Source organism: Neofelis nebulosa, chromosome 1 (genome assembly GCF_028018385.1).
Source record: "Neofelis nebulosa isolate mNeoNeb1 chromosome 1, mNeoNeb1.pri, whole genome shotgun sequence".
Taxonomy (NCBI): domain Eukaryota; kingdom Metazoa; phylum Chordata; class Mammalia; order Carnivora; family Felidae; genus Neofelis; species Neofelis nebulosa.
Window position 1 is genome coordinate 48,391,936 of NC_080782.1, and position 17,827 is coordinate 48,409,762.

The window sequence follows — 17,827 nt, forward strand, 5'->3', positions numbered from 1 at the left end:
GATTTAAATTCACGGTTCATCCCTTCCCCCTGGCCCGCTTCCACTCAGAAATCTTATTCTAGATACACAGTTCCTAGTATCTTTATGTCCCTCTCCTACTCTGCCTCGTTCTGCCCTCTCTGGCGAGTGTGTCTGGGTGCATTTGTGTTGTGTTGTACACTCACAGGAATCGTTATTAACTCAGCCCAATCATTAGAGAGGTGTGGTTCACACTCTGCCATCAGAACAGCCACTAATTGATGCCTCTTGAAAAATGACATATTCCCTGAAGCATTCAAGGCTGCCCAACAGGCAGAGATTACACCCACCTCTGTGATTAGCACTCTAACCATGCAGACGTTGGTGATTGAAGACACATGTTGTTCTTTCTTGACATTATTCCCTTTGGCAATATTCCTAGTATATCCTTTCTCAGTTTATTTTGCCATATAACAGCATTAATCCCATCACATTCCCGAAGATTTCAAAAAATGCTGATTTCTGCAGCTGTGTCCTTTGAGCCCAGTACCTTCTTACCATACCATCCGTGTAGCATTTTGTTAATGAATGGAATGCATACTTGTGGATTTGGTGGCTACTTTTTGTTTCTTTGCTGCAGGAGGGAAATAAACCAGGATCAACTGAGAAGAGGTGTGTGTTGGATGGGGGCTGGGCAGCAAACTAAGGAAATGAGCTTAATTCTTGAGAAAACCAAGAATTAGAGAGTTCTCTATAAAATCAGCAGAAATTAGGCTCTGTATAGCAGGACACTCTCTGTCACTACTTGAGACAATCCACAGCTTTGGAGGAGTTTGTCCAATCTTCCCATATCTGGGCAGAAGTTAAGAAATGGGAAAAGACAACAAAAAACTGCTGGAGTAAAAGCTTCATGAGGATAGGAATGAAATCCTTAATCTTCCCTGCCCTTAACAAAGTGCATGTGTTCGTAAATGCATTTCTGGGCAAGTCCTTCAGTGACTTAGTATGGAGTATACGTAACTTGTCCCTGAAGCATCCTAACTTATTATTGGGTTGTAGTGTAGTTAAACCTGAAAAGTAAGTGACATTTTCATGTTGTTACTACCTGCGCATAGTTTCCTAATATCAGTTAGGGAAAAAAAGGAAGAAAGATGAATCCAGATAGAGACTCAAATTCTCAAAGCAGTCAGCACAATTTTCTTCATAACTCCATGTATCATTGTGCCAAATGATAGCATTGTGTGCCTTCCAAATTGGGTTTCTTGGCTTTGGAATGCAGGAATAATTGTAGACTGTGGCTTTATGATTATCAGCCTAAAAGAATTCTAGGGACAAGATCATCCTCAGATTGCTGGTCATCAGCAAGAGGATAAGAAAAGAACCAGAGAACTTGAGTGTCTCAAGTCGCAGATTTCTGCCATCTGCCCTTAGAAAATAGGGGCAGTTGGGGTAAAGCCTTTCCAGAGAAAGTCATCAGGGGCCACAAAAGCAGTTGCATGTGATGAAAGATGGAGAAGATTAAGACTCTGCAGGCAGGTAGAGAAAAACTTGAAATTTCATGCAGGATGGTGGCCTGCAATCATGCAAAGTAAAAATTAAGAGCAACAAATATTGAGTCCTTAGGCCCTGCACAGTAACAGGTGATTCACCTATGTTACCTTGTTTGATTTCCATAAACCCCGTATAGAGACAGCTATTTCTATCCACTCGCTTTGATAGAAAAATGATTTTTAGACAGGTGGAGTGTCTTGGTTCAGAGTTTCACAGTGGTGGAAACAGGATGTGAATGCTAGCACTGTCCTGAACCCTAGTTCTTAAATATTGCACCATGCTTCGTAACCAGTCTTCGACTACTCAGAATGACGAAGCCTTTTACTAATTACAAAGGAAAGCAATCAATTTTGGGGGAGAGAGAACCGCTTTGAAGGGCATGTATTTTAGCTCAGCGAGCATCAGGATCTCAGGAAGAGGAAAGGATCCCACTAAAGGCACTTGGTGCGTTGGTGGCCCAACTAGCCTCAGATCCATAGTCCTTTGATTCCTGCCCCACACCTTTTCCCTAAACCTGTTTCTCCTCTTGCCTTTATCCAATCTTGGATCCCTTTTCCTCATATTCACTCAAGAAAGGCAGGGACTGAAATTTGAGGGAGGGACAAAAAATAAGTGTAGAGGAAAGGCAGTGGAAACTGAGAAAGATGAGGTGAAGGTTAATAGTGAGAATGCTACATAAGGGTGAAAGCAGAGCCATCCCACTATGTGAAATATATTCTCTTGAGTTTCTAGAAAACCTTTGGGCTCTTCAAATATAAAATACATCTTCTCTATCACCTGCCGGGCTGTACTGAACCTATTCTTAATGCCAACACTAATCGGTCCTCATGTAGCTGTGATTACATAGTATCAGGAATACTGGAGACAGATGCTTTTGGTTTAAACCTGGCTCAGCCATTTATCATCTGAGTGGCCTCGAGAAGGTTTATGTAACCTTCCTGTTCGTTCGTTTGTGCGTTCGTTCATTCATTCATTCATTCAAAAATATATGTTGAGCTCCATGTTGGTGCTAGGCTGTACATGAAGTGCTGGAGATCCAGCAGGATACCAGGGATAAAATGTCTTGTCTGCATGGAACTTGTGTGTTACTGGGAAAAGGTAGATAATTGAGTAAACCATGTAGTATATGAGCAGGTCTTTACCAATTTGTAAACAGTGAAGGGGGGATGAGGAGATGTTGTCAGGGTTTACTATTACCAGCAATTGTGAAAAGGTCACACTGGAAGGAAGATATAAAGTAATGAGGGGAGAAAGAGACTTCCAGATAAGGGGAAGGTGCCCAAGTCTGCAGTACAGCTAGAGGAATATTTGGGAGGCCAAGATGGCTGGAGAGGAGTCAGTGAGGGTGAGGGTAGGAGATAAAGACGGTGGTAACAGAGCTGTGTCATGTGGAGCCTTTTCGGCCGGTATGATGACTTTGACTTTGGTTCTGAGTGAGGTGGAAGGTTTTGAGCAGGGGAGTGTCATGGTCTTACTCAGGGGTCTAGTTGAGAGTGACAGCCATGGCTTGAGCATACCTGCTGTGCAACCTTATAGATCTATAATGATGCCAGGAAGCAGTGTGAGCGAAGGAGAAGGTAAAGTGGTCAGCTTTTGGATTTATCCTGATGATAAAACCACTGAATTTTGAAGAGAACATGGGGTATGTATGAGAGAGAGGAGTCAAGGTTGACTGGCAGGGTTTGCACCTGACCAGCAGGGTGAATAAAATTGCCTTTGAGAAGGAATAAATTAGGAAGAGTGTGAGCCTCACTTTTTTTATTCAGAGGGTGTTGTATGGGTAATAGAATCAGGACTTCACTTTGGGCATGTCCTGACATGTCTGTCAGAATTCCAAGCAGAGTTGTTGGATAGTCCGTCGATCTGAGAGTCTGGAGTTCAGCGAAGTACCTGGGCCAGGAGATGATCTCAGAGTTGTCAGGGTATAAATAGTTTCCTGAGCCTTGGAGCTCGGGGATGCCCCTGCTGAGTCAGTTCACAGAGAAGATAGTTTCAGGACTGAGTTCCAAGATGCTCTTATCTTGAACATTGTAAGAGAGGGGACTCACAGAGGTAGCCACGATGGAGCGGCCAGTGACGACAGTCAAGTTTGGTATCTTAAAAGCCAGGGGAGGGAACTGTCTCAAAGTGAAGAAGGGATGCATTGTCCCCTTTTGTCTCATTTTAACATAGACCACAGTGTGAAGCACGTTTGCTTGTTTTTATTCAAGATTTGCTTGATTCACTGGTGCAAATATGCCACCAGTAATGAATTATCTTGGGAAAAAAAAATCTCTTTTTTAGTTTCCCTATGAAATGAAATGAGCAAATTTGGTTATTTGTGTCCTAAAAAATCTGCCAGCCTTGATGCAGTGTGACCTTTTCTGCTTTTGTATGATTACTCAAGTCTAATCAAGACTGAATCCATTCAGGTATTATTTGTATTTATGCCAATCAGAATTTAATGTGTCTTCTGTTTAGTCTATTCAAGTCAAATGCTTTAGAATTTAATATCCTTGTTGAAGGTCCGGTTTATGTTTCATTTATGAATATCTTCTTTCTCTTATGATGTTTTGTGGGTTTTTTTTTTTTTTTTTTTTTTTTTTTTTTTTTTTTTCTGTTGTTGTTTTTGTAGCCGTGGAAGAAACCTCCATCTTCAGAAGGCAGTACTGGAACCCGTGTGGAGGTTAAGAACACTATCCCATTGGTGGTGGCCTGAGGAGACTATCTCAACCCCAATGTTGCCCTGAAATTTGTGTTCAAGATTCAAGAAGATTAGGACTGCTAAGGTATGGAACTTTGATCTTGAGATCTATATGTATATATACACATACATTTAAGGATATATATATATATATATATATATATATATATATATATACACACACACACACCCATATACGTATATATACATATATATGTATATATATGTGTATATATGTGTATATATATTTATATATGTGTATATATGTATATACACATACCCCTCCTCATACCCCATTTCTCTTTCCTTTCTCCTTTCCTCTTTTCAAGCAATGATCTTCTCTCTTGCTACTAACTTTTGGGATGTGGTGGGATGAATAAAGGTACAGTGAGAGAAGCCAAAGTCCACGTGGTCTCCATAATAATGAAGTGACCAGAGGGGAGTGAGACCAGGCATGGGGAGAGGTGTGTGCAGGTGTCTGTGATAGAAAGAAAAGTGAAATGGATCCAGGCGCCTATGTGATAGGACTTCAGGTACAGAGATGAATGAAGAAGGCGTGCTGTGGAATACACTGGTAATTCCTACTTTCAGTGTCCACAGGACACTTTTGGCAAAGCTTTGTATTATTTCTTAAGATCTTTGGGAGGACCTGCCTTAATATTTATTTTGGATACATACCAATGTTGAGGCAAGTTTGAATAAGGAGATTCCATTTTTTTTTTATGGTTGCAGTGATAATCACCGTGTACATATACAGGCATATGTGTAATACATATGTATTATATGTATTATATATACATATGTATTATATATGTATATTATATTATAATATAATACATATGTATATATATTATATATTATAACACATATATATTATAATACATATGTATACATACATATGTATTATAATATATATATATAGTGTATATATATATATAGTATATATATATATATAATTTGTGGAGTGGTGTGTAAACTCTCTCTCTCTCATTCTCTCTCTCTCTGGATGATGAGAGAGGAACAGATGGAGGGAGGAGAGAGAGAAACCTACAGAAACTACCATTAATGGCGCGTTTACTGTGTTAGGCATTGTTCTGTAAGTTCGGGCGGAAAATCACAAGTATAAGTGATAACAGCCATCTGGAATAGGGATTTTTGTTCTGGGAAAACAAAAGAACTATAAGTAAAAAGGTTTTCTGAGACTCTGTACCAAGGAAGGGCCAATGGGCAGACACTCTCAGACATATTGGAGTTTACATCTCTATGCTCACTACTGTAGAGAATAGTAGTACAGCACACACAGCTGGGTAAGCCCTGTGGAAATGCGGTTTAACAGCCTGGGGCCACATGACATGTCTAAGAGAAACTGGAGAACATCTCCGACAATTCCATTGATAACTCATTGCTGTCATTTTAATTGCCTTCAAAGACAAAACCCTCATACCCCAAAGGCTTTGGAAATGGGGAGAACAGTTGTAGCTAAGGTATTGGTTGGTTCCCTTCTCTGGCACAGAGGACTCCCATAGGTCAACAGCTGGGCAAGGTAGAGTTCTAGAGCTGATGAAAATCAAACACGTTCCAGCCTTAGGCCTGCTTTCATTGTATCTTCGACTTTCTCGCTGCTGAAAGAAATGTGGTAGATACTTTGCATTGATTCTGAAAAGACCTTCTTTTAAGGAGGAAGTACATTTACTTTCTCTCCAGTTTTCGTAAAATCCTCCGAGGCCCGTGCAGAAATGATTAAGCTCTGATGCTCACGCTGCTCACAGCACCTCTGAAAAGAGTGCTGAGGGGCTGGTGATAGTAGGAGGGTGGCATCTGAAACTCCTCTCTTCCCTTTATTCAGGGGATTTGTTATGTTTTTCAAAGAAGGAAAAATAATTTATCTCCTTCATGAAGGGCACCTTCAAAGCAGTTCACATCTAAATATTATTTATGAATTAATTTCCCATTAACATGGTTTCAAAGGCTAACTAGGTAATTGAACAATCAGAAAAAGAAGTAACATCCCTTCTTTGGGTTCTTGTACAAATCCCAACATTCTGCCTAAGAGATGCATCATTGTGGTATGGCCCTCTGCTCGCATGTGCTTGATCTGTTGGAAAGAAAAGCTCAAAAAGCTGTTCTGTGCTAGTCATAAAAATCTAGAGAAGCGTGGGGGTTTGGGTTGGGATTTTGATGACTGAGTTCTTTGAGTGTGTTGATCTTCAGAACCTGCCTCTGTTCTGTCAGTAATATTCACCTAGACGCTAACCACTTAAAACATAAATTCAGAGAAAGTTTTAAAGGACTTGGCCGTAAAAATGTTCCTGGTTTAGAGACCATTCAACTCTTCAGGGGAAAATAAAACTTTCTCTGATTGTTGGCGGAGGCCACAGGGAGAAGAATGCGCTTTGCAGTGCGGGTACATCACGGGGCTAGATTCAGCTGTAGCGTGCGCAGGTATGTGCATGCCCCTGCTCACAGACCAAAATTGAATTTCCAGGAAGGAAGGAGGAAATGAGGCAGTGTTGGTACATCAATCTACCGTAATGTTTCCTGGCTCCCATGCTCCAGTGCATTTGGCAGATTTTTCAGATGTCTTTTCAAGTGAAGACAGTGTAAATTAGTGGCTGTGGTCACACACTTTAGAAAAGGCAAATCAAGCTTCTGTATGAACATTAGGAAAGCCATTTAATTTTTTTTTTTGAAACCAGTGCTGCTCAAAGTGCAGCCCAGACACCAGCAGCCTCCACGTCACCTAAGCTTGTGAGCCATGCAAATTCTCAGGCCTTTCCCTAGACTTACTAAATCAGAACATCTTAAAGTGAGGTCCAGGAATGTATGTTTCAACAAGTCTTCAAGAGAATTCATATGTCTTGCTAAAATTTGAAAACCACTGCTAACCCTGTTCCTTGAGCTCTAAAAAAAGAGTTTTAGAAAATCTTGGGTCCAAAAACTGGGGCACTCTCAGAAAATTGGTATACCTAAGTGTATGTGTATATGTGTATGTAAACACTCACACACATGTATTTATAAATACATCCATATGGCATTGAAAGAGAGAATAAAACCTTTCTCAAATGCCAAAAGCAAAGTGTACTTGGCTTTAATTATTGCATCTGACATAAGGAAAAGTTAAAAAATAGATAATAATAAAAAGTAATGTTAGATTGGCTGCCATTGTAAATAAATGGATCAGTGGACCAGAATTCTGCATTAGACCCACACATGTGCAATCAGCTGGCCTTCAACAAGAGCACCACATGAGTTCAGTGGGATAAGAAAACTGCTTTAAGAAAGAGTGCTGGAATACCTGGATATTTACTTGAAAAAATAAAGAATCTAAACCCCCACCTAGTCCCAGACATAAAAAGCAACTTGAGTCAAATTGCACACTGAACAATGAAAGCTAAAACAACAAAGATAGTAGAAGAAAAATGAAAATACCTTTCTAACTTCAGAAGGCAGGTTTTCTTTTTTAAAGGACACAAAAGCACAAGCCATAAGAGGGAAAAAATACACTGAACTTCATGAAAACTAAAAACATCTATTCACTGAAAAAAACTAAGAAAATAAAGAGATGCCCCACAAGACTGGGAGAGCATATTTGTAACACATATATCTAACATGTACATAAAAAGCACTTCATACAGTAAGATATAGAATGGCCAATGAACAGAAGCGATGGCATCTGACATAACGTGTCATCAGGGTGATGCAAATTAAAAACGTAAGATCCCACTACATTACCTGTCAGAATGGCTAAGATTCAAGGCGTGCCAACACCAAAACTTAATCAGTCTTGACAAATGTTTTTCAAGACACAGAACCTTCTGTCACTGCAGAAATTTCCCTCATGTATGAGCAACTGGAGCTCTCATATGTAAAATGTTCCAACCACTTGGAAGAATTATCTGGCAGTTTCTTAAAAAGTTACACAACTGTCTTCCCCGAGGGCCAGATAGTCTAGTCCTAAATATTTATTCAAGAGGCTTGAAAACCTTTGTTCACACCTGTAAATAGCAGCGTTTTTAAATAATAATTTCATGCTGAAAGTGACTCAGATGTCCACCAACAGGAAAATGGATCAGCTCTGGTATATTTGGAAAATGAAATGCTATTTAGCAATAAAAAGGAACATTCTACAGATAAACATAATAACATGAATGGATCTCAAAAATAGCATGATTAAAATTAGTTAAATAACAAAAAGTACTTATTTTAGGATTTATGTGAAGTTGTAGAATGATCAGAACTCACCAATGATAGAAATTGTTCAGTGCTCAGTTCTGGTGTGATATGATTACCTACCTAATTTAGAATGGTACATGAGGGAAATTTCTGGAATGACAGAAAGGTTCTGTGTCTTGACAAACATTTATCAAAACTGATTAAATGGCACATCACTAAGCATTTCATTATAGGTAAATCATGTACGTAAAAATGCATAAAATATTGTTTTTAAACTCCCATTTATTAAGTGCTTAGTCAGAAGTGCTATTTTTAGTATGTGGCCTCATTTAATCCTTGAAACAATTCTAGGCTTGGTGTGACTTTTCCTAATTGACAGATGGGGAAGTGCATCCTAAGAAATGATAATTAACTCCAAGACCTACAGTTTGGTTGCAGAAGCTGAATTCAAGGGTAGGTCCTGTTGTCTCCAAAACTCATCTTAGCCATCATGTTATACCTTCAGCGTAAGTGTCTCTGGCTCCATTTTAATTCTAGATCCACTGTGAAGGCAGTCTTCCCCTGGAAGAAGTTTCCAGAATGCCCAATGAAGGACACTAGTTATTAAATACATGAATTTGTTATTTTCTTGATAACTTTTCACAAAGTGAATAGAAAATATTATTAGCACCCTCAGGGATCCTTGCTTTAGAGTATTCTAAAAAAGGCCTGTTTTGTCAGTATGATCCTTCTTGATTATGGAACATAATGTAAAGCAGTACCACAAAGTGTAAAATATGTGGTTTAGGAAACACTATGTAATGACAGGTAGAAGCACTGTCATTTAATCAAGCCCTAGAGTGAGCCTGCCTGGGTTCAAGTGTGGGCTCCTCCTCTTTCTGAATAAAGGACCAGTGGTGAGTCACTTAGCTCTCAGCCTCAGTTTCTTCATTTGTGGGATGGGGATGATTCTCATGTATTTTTGGTAGAGTTACAGTGACGATTAAGTGAAATCATGCTTGTAAAGTGCTAGTATGTGTTGGTTTCTTTTAATCTATATAAATATGAAGCTGCTGTTTTTGGTTTAAAGATCACATGAGCAGTGACCCTCCTGAGTAAGAGAATTAGCATTACCTTCCATTTAATGTGGCCTCTCTGAGTCAGTGTGTGTATTCCTGTGTACACTTAACTAAAGCTGAAAGCAAACTACTGTAGTTTTCTAACAACTGGATCATTTTAATTATAAAAATTGAGAAACTCTGGAAAAAGTTGATCCTGTTGTCAAAAAAAAAAGTTTAAATAGTATGTAGGAAATTGTATTGAGGGAGAGCTGTCATTAAATGTGGATGTTACAGTTTGTCCAGAGTGATTGAAAGGAAATCTGAAGCTACTTAACATGGCTAATGGATATCAGCAAGGTTAATTATCGTGGGAACACTGAAGAGCTGAATTTCTCTGTGTACATCTCTGATTTGTGGTACTGTCATATTATTATTTTTTTTTTTTGTGATACTTGGACATCAGTCTGTATTTTAGCTGTGCTCTTGAAAGTCTCAATTTCCATGGTCAAATTTAAAATCCAGAGATACTACAAATAGGTGCAAGCTAACAGTGCTTTTCCTACAAAATACAAATTAGTTTATTACCACCTGCCTATGTCAGTAGAAAATCTCTACACACTTCTGAAAGATGTTATGAAAGGGAAATTTAAAACTGCTTTTGAGGATAGTTTTTGGTCATTGTTTCTGATTGTCACCACTAAGTGTGGGAAGGTGGGTGGCTTAGGAAAACTCTTCAGAAATTGTCAGGGTGTGTGTGATGTGTGTGTGTTTGTGTCTGTGTGTGTACAAACATGTATTTCCCTTTTGGAATATTTTTCCCCAATAAAGTCTTATGCCGGTTTTTGTACAAGTGTGAGTATTGATGTGGATCACTTGGGCACTTACCTGTTCCCTTCAGAAGTGGAAATGGTGGTTTCTGTATTTTGTGTGCCTCCCAGCACATTAGCAGAAAGGTGGCTAACTTATCAAGTCTTCTGACGGCCCTTCTCATGGTTTGCTTCAGCTCTCATTGGATTGCCCTTAACATTCATCACGCATCAACATTTCATCTCTGGTAATAAACATCTTGCTGTCAGAAATGAAAGCATTAGCAGAGATACTTCCTTGTGAAAGAAAGAGAATCTTGCTGGAGAGCCCAAGTGTTACTTTCTGAAGCTGGCTTTATCTCTTTAAGCAATTTATTCCAACCACATTCTTGAGCAGAGGCGTCCTGCCGAGTTTGCTACTTGGTATCTGTAGGACACCTACCCACTTTTGCCATTGGTTCTCAGTTTCCTCATATGGAAAATGGGGGTTCAGATCACATAAGCCTAAGGGTATTCTCAATTTCAGTAAGTAGTCCAGTTTCACTTCAAATAAATGAGTAATTAATGGTATTACAGCTACATACTCTGGACCTGTTTGACACCTGTCTGTAAGGCTCAATTCTAAGATGGAATATGAAGGTCCAAACAGCTGGAGACGAAGAAATTTAAAACTTCTTCACCAAACTTCTTGTTGAATTTTGTTTTTGTGTAAGTTGTTACACATTTTTACTGGGTTCATTTAAACTAAACAAAACGGTTCAACCGTTCTCCCACCTCTCACTCCCTGCCTCTTACAATCGCCAATCTGTTCTCCATGAGCTTGGGTGGTTGTTGTTGTTGTTGTTGTTGTTGTTGTTATTTTTTAAGTGAGATTATGCAGCGTTTGTCTTTCTGTGCCTCACTCATTTTCATTTGGTATAATGCCCTCAGTCTCTATTCACGTTGTTGCAAATGACAAAATGTCATTCTTTTATATGGCTGAGTGATGTTCCATTATGTATTGCTACCATAGCTTCTTCATCTGTGTATCCACTGACACTTGGGTTGTTTCCTTATCTTGACTATTGGAAATAATGCTGCAGTGAACATGGGGGGTGCACATGTCTTTTCCAATTATCTGGTTTTCTTCAGATAAACTCAGAAGTAGAATTGTTGGATCATAGGGTATTTCTTTTTTTATTTACTTTTTTAATGCTTATTTATTTTTGAGAGAGTGAGGGAACATGCAAGGGGCAGAGAGAGAGGGAGGCATAGCATCTGAAGCAGGCTCTATGCTATCAGCCCAGAGCCCAATGCGGGCCCTCGATCCCATGATCTGTGAGATCATGACCTGAGCTGAAACCAAGAGTCGGATGTTTAACTGACTGAGCCACTCAGGTGCCCTGGTATTTCTATTTTTAATTGTTTGAGCAATTTCCATACTGTTTTCCATATAGTTTGCACCAGTTTGCATTTCCATCAATAGTGCACAAGGGTTATCTTTTTTCCACATCCTCACCGATGCTTGATGTATCTTGTCTTTTTGGTAATAAGCATTCCAACAGATGGGAGGTGGTGTCATCTTCTTGTGGTTTTGATTTGTATTTCCCTGATGATTAGTGACCTTAAGGATGTTTTTGTGCCCCCATTGGGCATCTAGGTCTTTGGAAGAATGTTTATTCACATCCGCCCATTTTTTAAATGAGATTTTTTGTGTGTTTGCTGTTGAGTTGTAGAGATTTTTTTTTTAATCTCTTTTGAATATTAGTCCCATATCAGTCACATGATTTGTAATGATTTTCTCCCATTCAGCCTGTTGCCTTTTTATTTTGTTGATGGTTTCTTTGCTATGTAGGAGATTGTTAATTTGATGTCATCGTACTTGTTTGTTTTTCCTTTTGCTGCACTTGTTCTTGGCGTTAGTTTTGAGAACATCATCACCGAGCTCTATGTCAAGGTGTCTGTTGGGTGGCAGTCAAAGAATTGGGGCTCCAGAATAGTACCTAAGCTCCTTCCTGGGAGACACTGGCAAGCTGGAGCGAGCAAGAGGCTACCAAGACAGTGTCCACAGCTTATGTTGTTTGAGAGGAACTCCCTAGGCCACTCAGTTGTGCCAAACCTGAAGTCTGCCTCTGCATCTGAAGCTCCATAACAAGGAAAACAGCCTCCTTCACAACAAGACTAGTGGCTATGCCTCAGTCCACTCTGCGCTACCCTGGGAGCAGTAGCCTACCAAGAGCCGTCTTGCCGATTACTACAGTCTTGTGGGACTTAGGAATGCAAGCCCCTCTGACCGCTAGGAACAGTGATCAAGGGGAGTCTCCTGGGTGTTAGCTGAAAAAAACCGGCACTAGATGCATACAAATCTCTCCCCTTCCATAGATGTGTTCTGGAACACAACAAGGTGAGCATGAAGATTGCGCCCACCCTTCAAGGTCTGTGGAAGGCCTTGATACGAGTTTAATTAGAAGCCTGTTCCTCAGACCACAGTCATGATGATTAGCAGTAGACCTCCACAGAAAAGACCAGGCTGATGGGTCTGGTGCCTCTTGGTGTGCCCTGGGGGTGGCAGCTGTTTAAGAGCTCTTTCTCTGTTGGTTACAGTCCTTGGGGACCTATAAGCATAAACCCTACTAGCCACAAGGTAGGCAATGTAGAGGGGCCCCCTGGCAGCAGTCACACTAATTAGGGTGCCGGAAGGGGTTATGAGCTCCTTTCTGGGTGATGCAAATTATATTCTCATGTGACCAGGAATACAAGCTCCCCATGGCATCCAGTGCTAGACAGTCTATCCCCTGAGCAGCAGCTGCCAAAATCAGGGCACCAGCTGCATGAAAAAGGCTCCCTTCTGGGTGCTCTAGCACAGCAAAGGGAGAGCATAAAGATGGGCACCTTCCAGTCTCAATCCACAGAGCGTTTTCCAGCACGTCTCAGACATGTGTGTTAAACTAGATGTCTGCCCTCCAGTCCAAGGTTTTAGTATAAGCAGGTAAGCCTCCTTCACTTGAAGTCCAGGTGCCATCAGCTGCCTCTGAGTTGGGCCCTGGGGAAAGTGAGTCAGAGCCCACTTTGTGGCCCTTTAAGAGATGTTTCTCAGATGCCACTCTCTTGAGAGTCTCTAGATATGAGTCGTGTTGGATTTCAAAACGACATGTTTTTGGCTTGACTCTTGAGTGCATGTCTTGAAAGTTGATGTGCATGATGGAGAGTTTGAATCCTTTGCTCCTCAGGGAGAAGCTTTGGGTTTTGGGTTAGCTTCCAGTGCCAGGGATGGCGTTGATGGTGAGATAGTGTCTCAGCATCTCTGACCGGCTTTCACGTAGTTTTCTTCTCATTTTCCTGATGTACGGTCATCACTCAGCCAGGCTGTAGGTATTTTAAGAGGAAATTGTTTCGTATGTAGCTGTAGACTCCGTGTGTTCATGGCAGGAGGTTCAGAATCTTCCTGTGTCACCATCTTGAATGGGAACCTAGTTGTTGAATTTTTGCTCTCACTGTATACCCTGAGATGTTAGAATACCATTCAGAAAGTCTTTTTTGGGATATTTTACAGAGGGGGAAATTGAGGAACCAAGATATTAAGTAACTTTCTGGAAACCATCCCGGTAGAATAAGAAACTCTCTGATCTTTGGGTTAGGCCCTTAAAATGTGCGATGGGCCCAACTCCATTCACAGAATGTTTCATCCTGCCCTGAAGCTTACCCATTACAAGAAACCTGCTTCACTGCTCTTTGATTCTGCTTCCCAATGTGGTAGCACCTTTTTGCCTGTATGTTTTGTTTCTAATTCAAAGAGCTACCGTTTTAGGAATAGTCTCCTTTTGACAGTTGCTGAGGAAAAGATGTGTGTTTCTCCCCTTGAGCATGATGTTTTGCAGTCTGTCTGTTTACTTGAGCTGAATTTTACCCAAGGCCTTTGAAACTAACAAAATCTGAGTCGTTGCGGTGTTCAGAATCTTGTACAGATTGAGGTCGCCTTTGCCAGGTTAAAACACCTACACAAGCCCACCACTCTCACCAACAATGACAATGACAAAATGGCCCTTTTAACTTTTCCTGCAACTGGGCACGGTGTTTTTATAACTATGCAGATATAACCTAGGTTAGGAATCTACAAACTGCAAATTCGCAACTACCGATGATCTTTCTTCTCAGAAGGACTTTCTCTTCCACTTGCTTCTTCTTCCCCTTTGCTGCTAAACCTACCCCCCACTTTGCCATTTCTTTTTCATGACAGTTTTTCATATGTTCACACCAGCATTTTCTTGATCTTGAGCTTGAGTTGCAAAGGCGATCTATGCCTATCCCATGTTTGTTGTGAGGATCAGATGGGAATAATTGTGAAAATACTTTGAAAATCCCCCCTGAAGAACTGTCCAAAGACCTTGATGTGCAATACACAATCTTCCTGCTCGATTCTGTCTGTGCAGCAGCTCTTTCTGCTGTTCGCTCACCCTCTCCGTACCCCCAGCCTTTGCACCTGCTGCAGTGACCTCCGTTTTCCTAGAAATGTGCTCTGTCTTTTTAAACCACCACTTCTTTGTACCTACTGGTCCTTTTGCCTATAGTGGCCATCCCTACTCCCCCACCAAAAAACAATCTGAAGCGTTACTCATTTTTTAAGATCCAATTCACTGGAAGCCTTCTGGGACTCCCCTGAGCCATGTGTCAGTTCTTCTCTGACTCCTTGGCACTTTATTTCAAGCCTTCATTATCACTGTTAGGATGAAAGAGGTCACTGTGCTTGTGTTTGGAAATCACTCTCCTTCAGTGGAATCCATCCTTGCTTTTCTGAATGTATCTGCGGCTTCCCAACTCTTCCCATAAAATGGTGAGTACTTAACAGGCATGGGAATGGATAGAGGGTGCTTAAGTATATCATAGAATGGATTCAGTTTAAACATAGGTCAGTTTCTCCTGGATGATTGGTTACTTTTGGATTGCTAAATTTTCTTTTTGGTTGTTTTCTATTTTTGTTGTTGGTTTCTATCTACTTCTGATTTTTCCATCCGTATAATCTTTTTTTGGAGGTCTTCTATTATTTTCTTTCTAGCTACACTACCTACTCTGATTATTTGTCTCTCTTACACAGCACTGTGCATGGCAGCCTTTCTCAAGTCTTCACTCTGACTACAGGATTGGTGCCCATGTTGCATGTGCTCCAACTGTCCTTTCCTGTGCCCTGTGCAAACATCACTCACCAATCCCAGCTCAGAGCCCTAGAATCCTACATCACTCCAGAAAACAACTGATCATAGCATGGAAAGCAAAACCTATTTGCCAGTTCTGGACTGGGAGATTTCCTTTCCAGAGCTTCCATTTACTCTTTGCAAGGTTGGGACCTGGTTGCTTAAAGACTGAATGCATTTAATTACTCCTTGCCTTCCATGTATCTAAACCATAGCTCCTTCCTTGAGAGATTATAGGTTTTAGGATTTGGGAAAAGTTTAACAAGCTATCAATTTGCTCCATTGGACTTGAGAAGCCAAGAAGCACTTGTGAACATTTGGAATATCTGAAGAGCTGTTTCTGTAGTTTGAATTTGATAGAAATCAATGTTAATGTCCCTGGAGATTATTCAGGTTTTTGAAGAAAAATTACTCTTTTAACAGGGTTTTCAAAATATTTTAGACTCATGAGGCTAGATTTAGTGGTAGAGACCTCTTGATTGTGTTTTCTGGCAGGTGATGGTCTCATCTGCAAATAACATTTTGATGTCATTATTGTGGGTCTAACAAAGAATATAGGAAAGTCTGATGAAAAATTGATTTATAACTATAATAAAGCTGATAAAAGCTCCCTTCCCCAGAAACAGAAATATAATCCATTCATTGTAGTCTCTAATTTTCTGACATCTTTCTTCAATCACATTACCTTCTATCCATGACTATGATTAAGCCACAAAATTTCTTCCCCCAAACAATGACCACATGTAAATATAGATGGTGCTTATGTAATTTCAGGATGTGTTTGTATCCACTTAGCCCCATCAATGGATTAAAAGTTCAGAACTCAACCTATATTTATGTAGAAGGTATTCTCACCCTAGTTAGTTTGTGGCTTTAATCTCCTCCTTTAGGAGTGAAAATACACACATAAAATAGGAAGAGAGACCAAGTTCCCATGAAAGCAAGTATGTGACCTATAGGAGGGATAATAAACATAGAAAGCCATCAGAAATAATCTTTGGCATTTAATGATATTCACAACATTGATATCTAGGGTTTTACTGGAAGCTGTAGGATTGAGCTCAAGCAAATGTGTCTGCTTCCCTCTATATAGTTAAACCCCAATTGGGAAAAAGGATGGGAGAAGGGATAAACAGTATATAAAACTTCAAAATATCTTTGGAAGATTTATAAAGGAAATGCAGTGTTTTGATATATAAAACATAGCTCAGTAAAGATATCAGAGGAAAACGCTCAGTAGAGCTCTAAAAATGGGAAGTACGCCAAAGTACGGGCATAAAGGAGGAAAGAAGGGAAAAGAAGGGCATAATTAAAAATCTGCCTGTGGTGTGAATTTTGGTTTGTCTCTTCTCTATTGCTTCTCATTAACAGAGCTGATAAAATCATTTTAACCTTAAGCAAAACAAACTGGAAAGGATCCTTTCTGAAGACACTGAGTGAGCTTCCTATGTAGAGCTCTTCAATTGGATGGGTGTCCTAGGAAGGAAGGTCCTTCTAAGCCTGAGATGAATTTCTTGCTTGTCCAGCTTTGAGGAAACCCAGGCAGTGCTGTGGCTCTGTCATACCCATAGAATGGCCAGCCAGGTAGCCATCTTATTCATGGGTAGAATCTAGTAGTAAGACTTGAACATAAAAGAGTGTTATAGAGTATGTACATTAAACTTACCTCAATTCAATTATGTGTGGTCAGAATATTGAGAAAAATAATTTAACCGTTCTTCTCAATGAGAGCATGTTCTAGGCTGACAGTGAGATGGGGCACATATTTGCTAATTTATTAAATCTCACTTCTTTCATGATTTTATTTATTTTTTAATGTTTGTTTATTGATTTTGAGAGAGGGAGAGAGCATGTACAGATGAGGGTCAGGGAGATAGTGAGAGACAGAGAGAGAGAATCCCAAGCAGGTTCCCTCCTGTCAGCTCAGAGCCTGAGCGGAGCTCCATCTCACATACCACAAGATCATGACCTGAGCCAAATCAAGAGTCAGATGCTTAACCAACTAAGCCACCCAGGTGCCCTTCATGGTTTTCAGAGGGTGGCCATCTCCCTGTACTGAATATAACTCGACTTCTAAAAATACATAAGGTAATTATTTCATATTGTGTTCAATTTGATTTCTTCCCTAGAGGAAGACCTTTGTGATATATTTATTGTGAAATATTGGACACTTTTCTACTGGCATTCCAAGGGTTATTTTCACTGTAAATGAATTTTGCCTCAAATACGGGTTCTGTATTCTAATCCTTATGTAAGATGACTACACTGTAAAACAGAGGAAAGTTTATCTATAATAAAATAGTTAACTCACTCTCCCCATTCCTTTTTTAAAATCCGTTTTCCTGAGAAAACATATTGTAAATGAATAGTTTGGATTTTGAACATACACATTCCTATAACTACAGCCACAATCAAGATGTTGAAACATTTGTATCACTAGAAAGTTCC

General features: G+C 40.0%; 1 protein-coding gene across 1 annotated transcript in view; it reads left to right on the plus strand.

Annotated features, from left to right (window-relative positions):
• Positions 1-17,827, plus strand: part of SGCD (sarcoglycan delta) — a 949,146-nt gene that overhangs the window by 374,704 nt on the left and 556,615 nt on the right. The window contains exon 2 of the mRNA XM_058721207.1: positions 4,124-4,277. The gene's annotated coding sequence lies outside the window, so the exon portion shown is untranslated. The remainder of the gene's footprint in view (positions 1-4,123; positions 4,278-17,827) is intronic.